Below are 14,273 nucleotides of genomic sequence, written 5' to 3' on the forward strand. Positions count from 1 at the left end.
AGCTCTTTCTATAGTATCTCATCCTCCAAATGGATAAATGAGATTTCTTCCTTTATTTCCTCTTCTTGCTTGGCTTCTGGTACAGCTCTAAACATTGTGGATTTGTCACCTACCCTTAATGTTAGTGGAGACTCACATACATCAATTAAGGCACATGCAGTGTTTAAAAATGATCTCCCCAAAATGATTGGAATTTTGGGGTCTTCTTCCATGTCAACCACCACAAAGTCTACCGGAAATATAAACTTGTCAACTTTAATAAGGAGATCCTCACAAACGCCTTGTGGATGAATTATTGTCTTGTCTGCCAAATGGATCTTCATATTTACCGGTCTTGGCTCCGGTAAATTCAACCTTTTAAAGAAAGAGAAAGGCATCAGATTGATTCTTGCACCCGATTCGGTCAATGCTTGGGTGACAACTTCATTACCAAACTGGCACGGAATTATAATATTCCCCGGATCGCCTTTCTTTTCGGGTAGCTCACCCAATATTATCTCCGCGACTTCAGCCAAATCTTTCCTAGCAGCAAAAGGACCTTTTAGCAAGTTGAAGTATTTGGGTGTCTGGAGCATCGTTTCCACAAATGGCACATTAACTTGTAGGGATTTAACATGCTTCATGAAGGTTTTATATGCTTCAACTTTTTCCGCAGGCATGGCTTTAATTGGGTATGGCAAAGGAGGATTATATGGCTTTAAAGGACTGACAGTTTTATCATTCACGCATGCACTCTTCGAGTCCACTAGAGGGACTCGGCGAGTCAGATCGGGTTTTGCTGGAGCCGACTCTTCTGCCCTTTCTGTCTTCCTTTTGGAGATTCTCAGTGTATCTGTGAATATTTCTTCCTTGCTGGAGGTCACTGCACTCACATTCTCCATTCTTGGATTGGTTTCGGTATTACTTGGAAGTTGACCTGGTCTTCTTTCATTCACTTGGTGTGCAAGCTGTCCCAGCTATTTCTCAATGTTGAGGATGGATGCCTGCTGATTCCTTAGCATGTTTCTGGTCTCATGTATTGCAGCCTCGTGATCATTGTGTCTCTTTTCGGACGCGGCTATGAATCTAGTGAACATTTCTTCCAAATCAGCTTTCTTTTCTACCGGTTCTTCTCTTTGATATAGTCCCCTCTCCTTCTGCTTGTATTTTTCCTCCTTAGCCTTCTTATACTCTTCGTATGGGAGCCATTCCTTCTTAGGTTTTTGCCAATTTTCGTCGTATCGATCGCCACTTGAATAGAAGACTTGAGCTTTCTTATTTCTATTCTCATCCAAATCACAATCCTTTGTTCGATGGGGCCCTCTACAATTTTCACATCCCACCCTCATAGCATGGATTGTTTGATCCATTTTTGTCATTCTTCTATCAAGACTATCAAGCTTAGCTATCACCGCCGCTATGCTATCATTTGTCGCGTTCACTACTTCCCGACTTACTTCGTTTCTTGGATTGTGGTATTCTCTAGAGTGCTTAGAGAATTCTTCAATTAGCTCCTTGATTACCGGGGGCGCCTTCTTCGTGAGCGGACCTTGAGAATCGAGTAATTGTCTTGTGGTGACATTGACTCCATCGTAGAAAATGGAGACCTCTTGTTGGCTATTAAGGTCGTGATGTGGGCAATTTCTAAGCAAACTCTTGTACCTTTCCCATGCTTCATATAGAGATTCTCCGAGTTGTTGCTCAAAGTTGGCAATTGCTTTCTTTAGCTTGGCTATTTTGGAGGGTGGACAAAAGTGATCTATGAACTCCTCTTTCATCTTGGCCCATGTGGTGACTGATCCGGGAGGAAGTGACTTTAGCCAATCCTTTGCAGCTCCTTTGAACGTGACTGGGAGCATGCGAAGAAGTTGGGTCTCACGAGGGACATTCAGTACATTGAAGTAGTCGGCCACATCATTCACTTCGTCCAAGTGCTTGTAGGCGTCTTCGTGATCCTTCCCATAAAAAGGAATCTCCTTGAGTTGAGGGAGAATATGGCCTTTTAGTTCGAAAGTGGCGGTTGCGGGAATTGCGGGCTGCACAAGTCCCGATCCGGTGTCATCGCGCATCCTCTTCTTCCATTCCCCCATGGGGACTTCATCGATATTAGCCATAGTGATGACTAAATCGTCTTCAAAATCAGAGTCGTGCTCGAATGTGGGTTCTTCTTCTTCCTCGGTCTCGTATTCGATATCTTCTTGAATTGGGTCTTCAATAGTCAAAGAGGCACTGGATGCTCCGGATTTGCTGCTCCTCTTCTTGCTGAAAACGGACTTGAGGTTTTTGAGTGGCGAGTTCTTTGAAGAAGTGGATTCTCCAACGGCTTTGCCTTTGCTCTTCCTTAGTGCGGATTTCAGGTCTTCAAGAGGGGGGGACCAGAGGTGTATCAGATCCTCGGGTCATGAAACAACTGTAAACAAAACAGAAAAAACGCGTAAAAGGAACAAAAATAAAATAAAATATTAAAACTGAAACAGCGATGTACTCGCCGAGTCGGCACGAGTGCACTCGGCGAGTTCAAGGCAAAAACAGAAAAAAAAAATTCTAGTTACTCTAAAAACGGAATTTTATTAAAACTAATTCTACTTACTGAATTGCTTCTTAAATAACTTTGTGTGAGATAAATCCCACACAAAGGATCGATTAAATTAGAATTTAATGTTAATTTTTAGAACCGTTCCCCGGCAACGGCACCAAAAACTTGATGTGTGCAAACTCACTTAGTTTTAAACCTACTTTTAATTATCAAATAACACACAAAAGGCAGTGAACCTATCAATTGTGGTATAGTTAAATAAGCAGGGTATCGATCACAGGGAACGGCAAATTAAAATTAAAAACTAATTTTATCTAAGTTAATTAATAAGTAGGGGTTTTATCTAGTTTTACAAGACTAGAAACTTACTAACTATTACTTACTTAAAAACTAGAAAACAAAATACTAACTAGATTCAATAAATGGAAGGGAACTTCTGTTTAGTTCAACTTAGTTGATTCTATGGTTGATTTCAAGGTAATGGTGCAATGGATTAATTCTTTCGTTGGTTACCGATTCAAGTGATTAGATTCGCATTCACTACACTAATCCTTAGCAAATAAACTAACTTAAACAGTGGCCAGTTGTCTAATTTAATTAGATTTACTAGATTAATTATCCGGGTTAATTTAGACTTGCAATAGTTAACTAATTTAATCTTTTAATTAACTTCTTGTTGATGGTCATCACACAAGCTTGCACATGAATTTACTCAATTTTCTTATTAATTCTAGTTTCATATTCGTTAATCCTAGACATATGGCATAGTGATCACATAGCATATGAGGTTAATAATCAATAGATGTTCATGCTAATCAATTATCTTCCTATTAACAGAAAATTAATTATTATTCACACACAAGGTTCTTTAGCAAACTAAAATAACAAAAATTCACCAACTCAGAATTAATCCTACCAATCAATCAAACCATATTGTCAACTTTGTATCCCCAAACAGAAGTCTAAAGGTTTTAGCTCATAATTGAAGTAAATAACAGCAAACAAACAGAGTCAAATTGTTTAACCATAATGATAAAACAAAAGAATAAGTGGAATGATGAAATTTTGCCTCAATTCTTCTTCGGGATTGAATTCCAGCTTCTCTCGTCGTCTTCTAGGGTTTTTCTGCCTTCTCAATCATAGCTAAACTCTTCTGAATCGTTCCAGAATTCTCCTCTATCATTCTGAAGAGTTATCTCTATATATACGAATCGACTCGTCGAGTCAGGTGGCGACTCGTCGACTCCATCTCTCAGTCCCCGTATTGAGATAAGTCTCTAGGATCCCGAGTCATTATCTTCTCAATTCTTCGATCGGACTCGCCGAGTAGGTATTATTTTTGGTGGTTTTCTTCTTTGTTCCATTCTTGATCTCTCAACCGCTTCTCCTGCTTCCTTCTGCTTCCGAGCTTCATTTTTGGACTGAAAATATAATTCAAACACTTTTAAGTACCTTTTGTCCATAAAATGCAATAATTTAGCTAATAAATGAATAAAAATCTATACTTAATATGAACTAAATATGCACATATCATATTGCCATATATAGAATCCTTTTAAGTTGAATATTTTCAACATAACATCCATATATGTCCTTTGACTAAATTTGATTAAAATTTATCGATCCAAGCTTTTAGATTTCGAAACGAAGTATAATATTCTCTCCCTTAATTATAGCAAAACAACTTTTCAACCTTTTCAAATTGAAACTTTGTTTTCTATAATTAATATTGCTAACTTGCAATACTTAAAATAATAATCATGCTCCCACTAACATGATAATTATCTTCATACAAGCATAACATTTATGCTCCCACTAGCTTTGACACGTATTCAGAAAACATCTGGACTTCTAGAAAGCAATATTGATTTCCAAAGTTCATATTTCTAATACGATATGCTTCGATAAGCCTTTATCTAAGCTTCTCAACCTCATACATCTTTCCTTAGATAGCTTATATGTGTTTGTAAATAATTTCAGCACTTATATCAATAAGTCTTAAATGTTTAAACTAATTGCCAAATCTCACAATTCGAACTATGAAGAGGGATGTCATAATCATAATCGAATTTAAGAACGCAAATATCACAATTGCTATCTCCTTAAAATCTCTCCTAGTGAAAGCGTTTCCTCACAATCATTTTCATGAACGAGATAAACCTTATGACACTTAGATTTTATGGTGTATGTGCTCCTATCCATGTGAATTTGTCATAACCATAATCATAAGATAATATTTGTGTCAAATCCAACCTCTTATGGACAAAACTTGTTCATTCTTAATTTCTTGCCATCAAGGGTCCCACCATTGCTTCCAAGTTATTTAGCAGCTCACCTAACTAGTCAACATACTTTCATTGAACAAGGTGCTTGCCCTTATGCAGTCAATTAAGAACTCGTAGAATTCATATGCATAAATAACTTTACTAGAATGACATAGAAATAAAATTTTGTCAACACGATAGGTTACAAACCTCAAGTCGTGCGCTAGTGTCTAATAGGTTTACTCTTGATTAGTTCTTGAACCTTTTCAAGATCATTTAGACTCCCATTGACCTCTTGACATATAAAATTCTCTTATCAAGAACATTTCTTGACAAACAAATATTCAAGAGTTAGTGTGGATTGTTATCAAGACAAACACTACACACAATTGGTATTAGTTGGTCTTTGTCTTATCCGATACATCACAATTTACCAATTTCAGATGTGCAAGAGTAAGAAAAACATTTTTCTGATTCACATTTGATGAGTGTGTTAGAACTTCTTAAGATGGGTCACTCAAGTCACAATCTTGGAGTATGACTCTAAGACTTGATTTTGGAATGAAGTATGATTCACTTATTGATTTAACCATTTCAAAAAAATTCGATTCCTTTTCTTAGCCATACCAGTGCACTAAGGTTTACCTAGAGGATCAATTGTGATATGGTTTTCACAATCAATAAGATGATCATAAAACATGATACCAAAGCACTCTCCCATCTATTCATATTGGAGAAACCTTTATCTTTCTGCCTAATTGATTCTTCTTATTTGTTAAGCTATTATTGAAACTTTTCAATAATTCAGAATTATACTTAATATTGTAAGCATAACCATATTTACTAAACTTTTAGTAAATCATGACGAATAGTCTTGTTGTTATTTGTGGTGGACTTGACCAATGCACAACATTTTGTTCTAGTCCTTTAGTCCTTCACTTGACGCACATACTTGTGTGATCAAGGAATTAGTCTTAATTTCCTAAGTACCAAGATTTCCATACATCACATGATTCAAATGATATGATTCCAACCTGCTATCCAATTGAGACTTAGGCCATGGGAATCTTTCCTTATTTAGAAAAATTACGACACTACCATAAATAACATAACTAACAAACACATCCACTTAATATTGCTTACAATAGAAACACACAAGCATCAGTTTTCATAAATAACATTGAAAGGATATATAAATAAGACAAAACTCAAAATTTATTTTATTTATAAAAAGGTGCGGAAAAACTAGTCCTTACAATGCAAATTCAAATGAAAACTATGCTATTACATATTCCTAAGTAGTCTATCATAACTCTAAGTAGCAGCTTAAAATCCAATCATCGAATCATGCGATCGAAATCCATTTCTTCGCGATCAGACTCAGCTCACTTCTACCTTTAAGCTTCCTCTCTTTTCTTCAATCCTACAAAACATAAAAATGTAATCTTATCACATCATGTATTAAGAATCAAAAATAGAAAACTTACTAGAGTTATATAGTGGATTTTACCTGAAGCGGAGTCATACATCTTGACTCTCCCATCTCTTAGATCTCTCAGGTAGTCAGGGCAGCTTCGTAACCAATGCCCCTCTTTTGGCAGTAGAAACATATGGATTCTTCTGGAATGGTACACGGTGCTATCTCAGACTCAGCCTTTCTCTTACGTAGAGAAACCTTTTCTGGACTTCCAATGTTGTCATTTCCCATAGAAGGTTGGGATATTGATTTACCAGACAAATTTGCTCGACCAGTGCGCTAAATCATTGTTGATTCAGCAAGAATAAACAAATAAGTCAGATCAGTGAGGGTCACGTCGTGTTCCATCATATAGTACTCTCCAACGAACTTACCATATGAATCGGGAAGTGAGTGAAGAACCAAGTCAACACAACCAACTTCTCCGAGACATCGACACCCAACATTCCCAATCTATCAATATGCAACTCCATATCCAAGACATAAGCGCATACCGACTTTCCATCTTCGTGTCTTTTCGCCAACAGGGCTTGAGTGACCTTGAACTTTTCAAGTCTTCGAACACGTGGGTTAGGGAGAATTATTGGAGGAGGTGGAGGAAGTGAGGAATGATTTCCATTTCCACAATCCAATCGTGGAACATCATCTTCAAGTGGAAAACTTTTTCCAACGGATTCAAGAAGACCATAGTTGTCAGAATTTGACATCTACAAAACGGGAGAAATTCAAGTTAGTTGATTGGAATCCTTGATATAACACCCAAATGAGATATTAAGGCTAGGACCCAACATAATATCCTACAATATGGAAGAGGGATGCCGCAATCCAAATTGCAGAATATTTGAAGGTAGGTAAATGACAATTTACCAGTTTCTACCATGAAAAACAAAAATTGAAAATTAAGTTTTAAATGAATTAAAACTCCTAGATCTTTTGAGATTCATTGAACTTTTCAATGACATGTTTAAATCTCGAGTGTGCCCTTTTTTGTGACTGGGATGTCGAGGATCACAAACATGTTGTGGATAACCATGCAAATATACATGGTGCCCCCAATGTTACAGTCACCTAATCGACGTGCCGGTTAACCACACACGCTCCATCAATTTATGACAAACATCGAATCACCCTTTGCCACCTTTGCTTAAAGCCCAATTAGTGTGCCGGTTAACCACACACGCTTCACTAACGTCTTAGCAAGGGTACAAAGTGTAATTTCATGGAATAACACCAACTCCATATTTTTCCTAAAGTAACTAAGATTTGAGAATTTATAAAAGTGTTTAGTTACTTCGTACTTCATTATACTTATAATGAAAGGTTGCGTCTTATCCTACCTGTTCGGCTAACGACCCTCCACTAGTCAAGAGTGTGGTGGGTAAGAGTGGATACCCAATGACGGTCATTTTACAGGCCGCTTCCTTAAACACCCCTTATAGACCAGCTTCGTGAATGAGGCGTACTAACGGTAAGACTGACTCTTTAATTATACAATTAGACTTTTAATTTTATATAGTATAAGGGTGTATTTTACACTTTTAAAACACTAGGTGGTTTAATTTAATAAATTATACCTTTTAATTTAATTAAATGTAAACCATATCATTATGGATTTATTAACTCACTTTTAATTATACACTTAATTAATTTAATAAAACCATGAAGGTGTAATTTGAACTTTTCAAAAAACTAGGGTTTTAGAATTTAAAATTTCAAAATTAAACTTTTAATCAAAAAATTAAATTTCAAAACTTGAGGACAAGTTTTGAAACTTTTCAAAACATTAGGGTTTAGAATTTAAACATTTCAAAATTAAACTTTTTAATCAAAAAATTTTAAATTCCAAAACATGAGGGCAAGTTTTGAAACTTTTTAAAACTCTCTAGATCAAATTACAAATAATTTATTTAATCAAATAATTGGTAATTATCTAAATTTGACCTAATTCAATTTTATGGCAAGATAATCCAATCAAATAATTCAAATAAATTAAGTTTATCATATAAGGCAGTGATTATCTAATTAATTGACAATTATCTTCTATTTTGGCAAGGATAATCACTCCAGATTAATAAAAATCGGATTTTACCAATAGAAAATGTTTATGGTAATTATCCCAAGCCAAAACAACTCAAAATCCCGAAAAATCTGACATCTGACACTCCGACTCGTCGAGCCAACATTGGACTTGTCGAGTTGTCAGTGAACTCGTCGAGTTCAACTATAGACTTGGCGAGTCTAGGCTCCAAATCCAAGATTTTTCGATTTCCAGCTTTGAATAATCATGTAAAGCGTCAAATACATTAAACAAACAACCTAGGCTCTGAAACCACTGATGGGTTTTGAGCACTGCATCAATCCTATGGTGTACATGCAAACCCTAAAGCTTTGGATCTAGTTTGTCTAGTGAGCATGTAATAATCATCCAAAGCTCATAAACCCTAATTCTAGCATACAATAAACGAAATTGACAAAAGAATAGAGTTTAGATCTTACCTTGATTGTTATGTTACAATAACAATCCGAATTCTTCTTGTAATTGACTTCTGAAAGCCTAGTGCCTCAAATGTTGCACCTCTAATGGAGTCACAAACACCATAGGCAACAAGATGAACAAGGAGAGAGAGATGAGGCACCAAAAACGTCCAAGAACCCTTAGGGCTTACTTCACCACGTTTTTGGGGCCTTAGGGGTTCCTTATATATGTAGGATATTAGGGTTTTCAACCAGGAAACCCTAATCTGACTGCTTAGGCCCTAAGCAGCCCATGAACTCCCTCCTTAGAAGCCTTGGACGAATTCTTATGGGTTTCCCCATATATTTCATCTACTCCAACTTCTATAGAGTCCATTAGCCCATTTATGCAACTATCTTATAATTAGACAATCAGTCCCCTTTATTTAACTAATCTCTTTTAGCCATAAAATTAATTCTTATTAATTTTTTACTAATATTAATTAAACAATATGATTTCTCTTTTAATATATTATTCATATAATATATTAATAAATCATAATTAGACTTTTTCTCCTTAGTTCATCCTCTCAGTTGCTATGGTGAAGGCAACCCAAAAGGACCATGCTCACAATCGGGTCAAGTACATACCAAAATAGTTATGGGCTTAGACACCTAATCTAATAGCCTTAGTTAAGGAACCAAGGGATCATGGTAGATCCAGGAACATCGACAGAAAATACCACTTCATTAGACATCGGATAAAAGAAGGACTCCTCGTGGCCAAGAGGGTATCATCGGATGAGAACCCAGCAGATCCCCTCACGAAGAGAATGTGTAGGGCTAAACATTTGCAACATGCGAGGCGTATCGGGATGAAGGATGATATTAGTTTTACAAATTAGATAGCTATTTCTGAAACTTGTAAAATGTAATTGACATTTGATGATTAAATAAAAGTTGTTGTTTATTTATAAGTAAAGTGTTGATATCTTGTGTCAATTATTTACTATTGGTTCAATTTTGCATGTTTTGACTTCCAGAATAATTACTTTATTCAAACTCCCCATAGTTAGTCATATGTTGGAGGTACGTATGAATCAAGATTGTCATGAATTGGGCTTGTAGATGTCTAAGGTGTTAGACATAGCAAAAGTTGCTACAACATTCATGAGTGCTCATAAGTTCTGAGTATTGGATTAAACCTACGCTCACTTGTATCACTTTATGGAATTTATATCGAGTGATCGTGAGGCGGTAATAACATATAAGTCTTCAAACCTAAAGATATGATTTGTTGATTATGAGTTGGTTGTGCATTGATTACACGAAAACGCATCAGTAACTTGATGTTATAAAATGTGCTTTTGTGTATGATTCAACAAGTAGTTAGTACAAGCATATGAGTCAAAGTTTATTTGTTCCTTTTAATCCTTAGAGGATTAAAAGCAATATTTGGGCCCCTCGATGATTTTGTTTTGACCAATGTGTCGAGCCCGGTCATAACCAAATTGATGTGTTCAGTTTAGTTCTATGTCAAACAAATTGGAAATCGGGAAACAAACTGCTGGACAATAAGTACATGGTTGTTCCATGTATTTGTCTAGCTGATATCTAGAACAGAGGATTATATGGTCACTTATCTTAAATGGCGCATCATCCTAGTTCCACGAGACTTTGAAAGAGCTACGATTGCTAGTCGGATTCTAAAGTCATACCTGTAACTATAGTTATTAGACTTATCCAAGTGGGAGACTGTTGGATAAGGTGTCTAAGTCCATAACTATATTTAGTATGTACTTGACCCGGCTTGGCATGGTCCATTTGGGTTGCATGGCATCTCAACAATTGGATAGACAAAATGAGAATAAGGACACTTATGATTTGTGAATATATTCTAATATATTAATATGAAATCATATTATTTACTTAGTATTGATCAAGAATTAATTTGGAATTAACCTTGTGATCAAAAGAGACTAATTAAATATATGGGGATTGATTATGTAAATCTTTCATTGTTATATAGTGGGCTTATGGTCCATGATACACTAGATTGGGCTAGGACCCATTGGGTGCTCCATGGATGCTACATGGAGGTTAAAACCCATGGATCATGGGGAAATGAAAAGCCATGCACATTAGGGTTTACATGGTATAACCCTACATGTGACACACTATATAAGGAACCTTATATAGAGAAAAATCCGCATCTAAGTCTAAAAGGTGAGGGATAGCTGTTTTTGTGCTCAAGTGTACTTCTCTCAAGTTATTCCAAGAGTTGTGGTGTTGTGTGAAGCATTTGAGGCATCACATTTCGGGTGCTAGGCTCACAAGGTCTTTTGGAATCCAAGCAACAAGAAAGGTATGTCATTCTACTGATTTTTATATTACAAGTACCCCATGGTATGCTAGTTAGAATGAGAACCTTGGAAAAATCATATTTGCATGTATATTAGAGAAAACCTAGATCCAAGGTTTCTAGGGTTGCATGTACACCATAGGAGTGTTGGAATGCTCAAACCCCATCACAAACGTCCAGGACTCGATTTTTATGACTCTACACCACTAAAAACACTCAAAGGAGATGATAATAAACTCTGGACCTCTATATATCATTAAGCATCCAACTTTAGGACCAAAACCCTAAAATGGACTAAAATGATGCACAAATCAAAATGTGTGAGAAAGCTTTGAGCTTTAGACCTCTAACTGAAGCTCTAGCCACATATAAGCTCAGATCCAAAGCATGGACTCCCACTCCTTCTTGTTCAAAGCTCCTTCTTTACTCCAAAGAAACCACAAGAACACTTAATAGCTCACAAATGGACACACAAACTCAAGCGACAATAAATTAGGGTTTGAGAGCGTTGAGGTCTAGAAATGGTGGCCAGAAATGAGGCCATCATGTCCTTTAAATAGGGACACACCCTTAATTAGGGTTTTCAATTTGGGCCTAGTATGCCCAGCGTACCCTCTGGTACGCTCCGCGTACTAGGTGGCTTCTGCGTCAAAAATATGCACATGAGTACGCTGAACGTACACACGCGTACGCCCTACGTACTTATTTACCACCTTTTCTCAAATAAAGGGCCAAACTTGACAATTATCAAAAGAACAAGGGTTGATGAGGTATACCTTGTAACACCGTAAAGATTAAGACAATTTGTCGCATTTTAAAACACATTTCCAAACACATTCATTAATAAAATCTCATTGTATCATATCATTGTTCACAAAACATTTCCCAAGATCAAAACATATGAACTCCAGTGTGCATGTGTACGAGTCATGTCGGCGCCTTCCCGCGATCGTCGCTGGTACCTGAAACACCACACATAACACTGTAAGCATAATTGCTTAGTGAGTTCCCCAAAATACCATATAAACACATATCAGTCACTCAAGGTTGTAACTCTGTTGACCCTCTGGTCGAGTATCTCTGTGGGATCCTCTTGGTCCCATATCTCTATGGACCCACTGGTCCTAACTCTGTAAACTCTGAATCATGCATATCACATATCACAATAATTCACAACACATATTAACATGCAAATACACTGGCATATAACTCTAAAATACTCTGTCACATGACTCTGTTACCACACTAGGTAAAGTATAGTGAGAAGACTCACCTCAAATGCCTCGGTAAATCTCTGACTCGGTAGAAATATGATCTAGCCTCTGCCTAATCACAAAAAGTAAATACTCTCATAAATATAACTATACTCAACCCTCTCTTAGCACCCTCAGAAGGGTAAAAGACCATTTTACCCTCTCCTGGATTAAAGGCCTCATTGTTGACCAAACCCTAAAAGTCAACAAAAGTCAATGGTCAAACTTTGACCCGACTCGTTGAGTGCACTTGGGCGACTCGGCGAGTCTACACGTGTCCGCTAACTCTTTAGTCCCGCTTGGCACGTCGAGTTCCTCCCCTTGCTCGACGAGTCACACCTGGCATGAATCGCGGGGCCACCCCGACTCAACTCGCTGAGTCTCAAGAACAAGTCGGCGAGTTCCGCCTAGAACTCCAGTCCTCTAATCCCCCCTGACTCACTGAGTTATTTCCCAACTCGGCAAGTCTACTCTCTGAGTGATTTACGGGAAACCCTAACCCTACTCGCCGAGTCTGATCTTTGGACTCGGCGAGTTTATGCCATGCACAAACTCCATAGACCTCCTAAGGTCATATATGTTCCTTTAATCCATAGATCTGATCTTCCCAAGCATGATAATCATCTAAAGTTCAGACCTTGACACTCATATAACATCTAGATGGTCTTACTTGGTGATTTAGCCCCAAAAACAACAACCTAAGTTCATGGCTCCCAAAATAACTCAAAAAGCTCCAAGGGTTAAGGTCTCTGGACCTCTTTGAGTCCAGATTCAAAAGCATAAACTCGAGAAGGGACCAATTACTCCACATATCCATCCTCTAAAGGGGTTAGAAAACCCTAACTCTAAGAATCAACATCAAATCTGAAGAAGGTCCGAATAAATACCTCAAGATGAAGTCTATGAGCTCTGAAATCACCAAAATCGCACCTCCTTCAACCTCCTCTTGCCTTGGTCACCTCCTTCTTGCAATTACACCAACAAAATGATCAAAAATGGCCTCTCCTTCCTCACAAACACTCTAGATCTCTTAGGGTTTCTCTTTGGGGTTTGGTAGCCGCAAATGACGGCCCTAAGGGCCTTTAAATAGGTCCCAAACCCAAGAAATTAGGGTTTCATTAAACAGCGTGGACTCGCCGAGTCCACTCATGAACTCGCTGAGTCCAGCTGTGAACCCGGATAAGAATCCGCGACCATACTCGGCGAGTCTAAACAACAACTCGCCGAGTCCCCTCACAACTTCCAAAAATAAAGGAATAAAATATTATACCTGGGAATCTGGATGTTACAATTCTCCCCCACTAGAATTAGACTACGCCCTCGAAGTCTTACTCTGCAAACAACTATGGATGCTGCTCCCGAATCTCACGCTCCGGCTCCCAAGTCAACTCTGACCCTTTCCGATACTGCCACTAGACCTGCACCAGAGGCACCTCCTTGTTCCTCAAAACCTTGATCCTCCGATCCCTAATCACCACCGGTCTCTCAATATAGTTCAGGATCGCATCTACTTGAATATCTTCTAATGGCACCACTGTCGACTCGTCGGCTATACACTTTCGCAGCTGCGACACATGGAAAGTGTCATGAATCTGACCCAACTTTGCAGGTAACTCCAAACGGTAGGCTACCCTGCCTACCCTCACGATCACCCTGAAAGGACCAATATATAAGGGCCCCAACTTGCCCCTCTTCCTGAATCGAATCACTCCTTTCCAAGGAGAGACCTTCAGGAGTACGAAGTCGCCGACCTGAAACTCGAGCTCGGACCGGCGTCTGTCCGCATAACTCTTCTGCCGACTTTGAGCGGTCAACAACCTCTGTCTAACCTGCTGGATCTGCTCTGTCGTCTGAAGCACAATCTCGGTGCTGCCCATCACACGCTGCCCTACTTCTCCCCAGCAAATGGGGGTTCGACACCTCCTCCCATACAGCAGCTCAAAGGGCG

At 38.1% G+C, this 14,273-nt stretch overlaps 1 non-coding gene across 1 annotated transcript; it reads left to right on the plus strand.

Annotated features, from left to right (window-relative positions):
- Window positions 1-1,602: 1,602 nt before the first annotated feature.
- LOC145056033 (small nucleolar RNA R71) lies at window positions 1,603-1,709 on the plus strand. Its single transcript, XR_013685574.1, has one exon. It is a non-coding gene; the product is annotated as a small nucleolar RNA R71 (small nucleolar RNA).
- Window positions 1,710-14,273: the final 12,564 nt, after the last annotated feature.

This window comes from Lactuca serriola, chromosome 5, assembly GCF_051521515.1.
Source record: "Lactuca serriola cultivar US96UC23 chromosome 5, Lser_US96UC23_V15, whole genome shotgun sequence".
Classification (NCBI taxonomy): domain Eukaryota; kingdom Viridiplantae; phylum Streptophyta; class Magnoliopsida; order Asterales; family Asteraceae; genus Lactuca; species Lactuca serriola.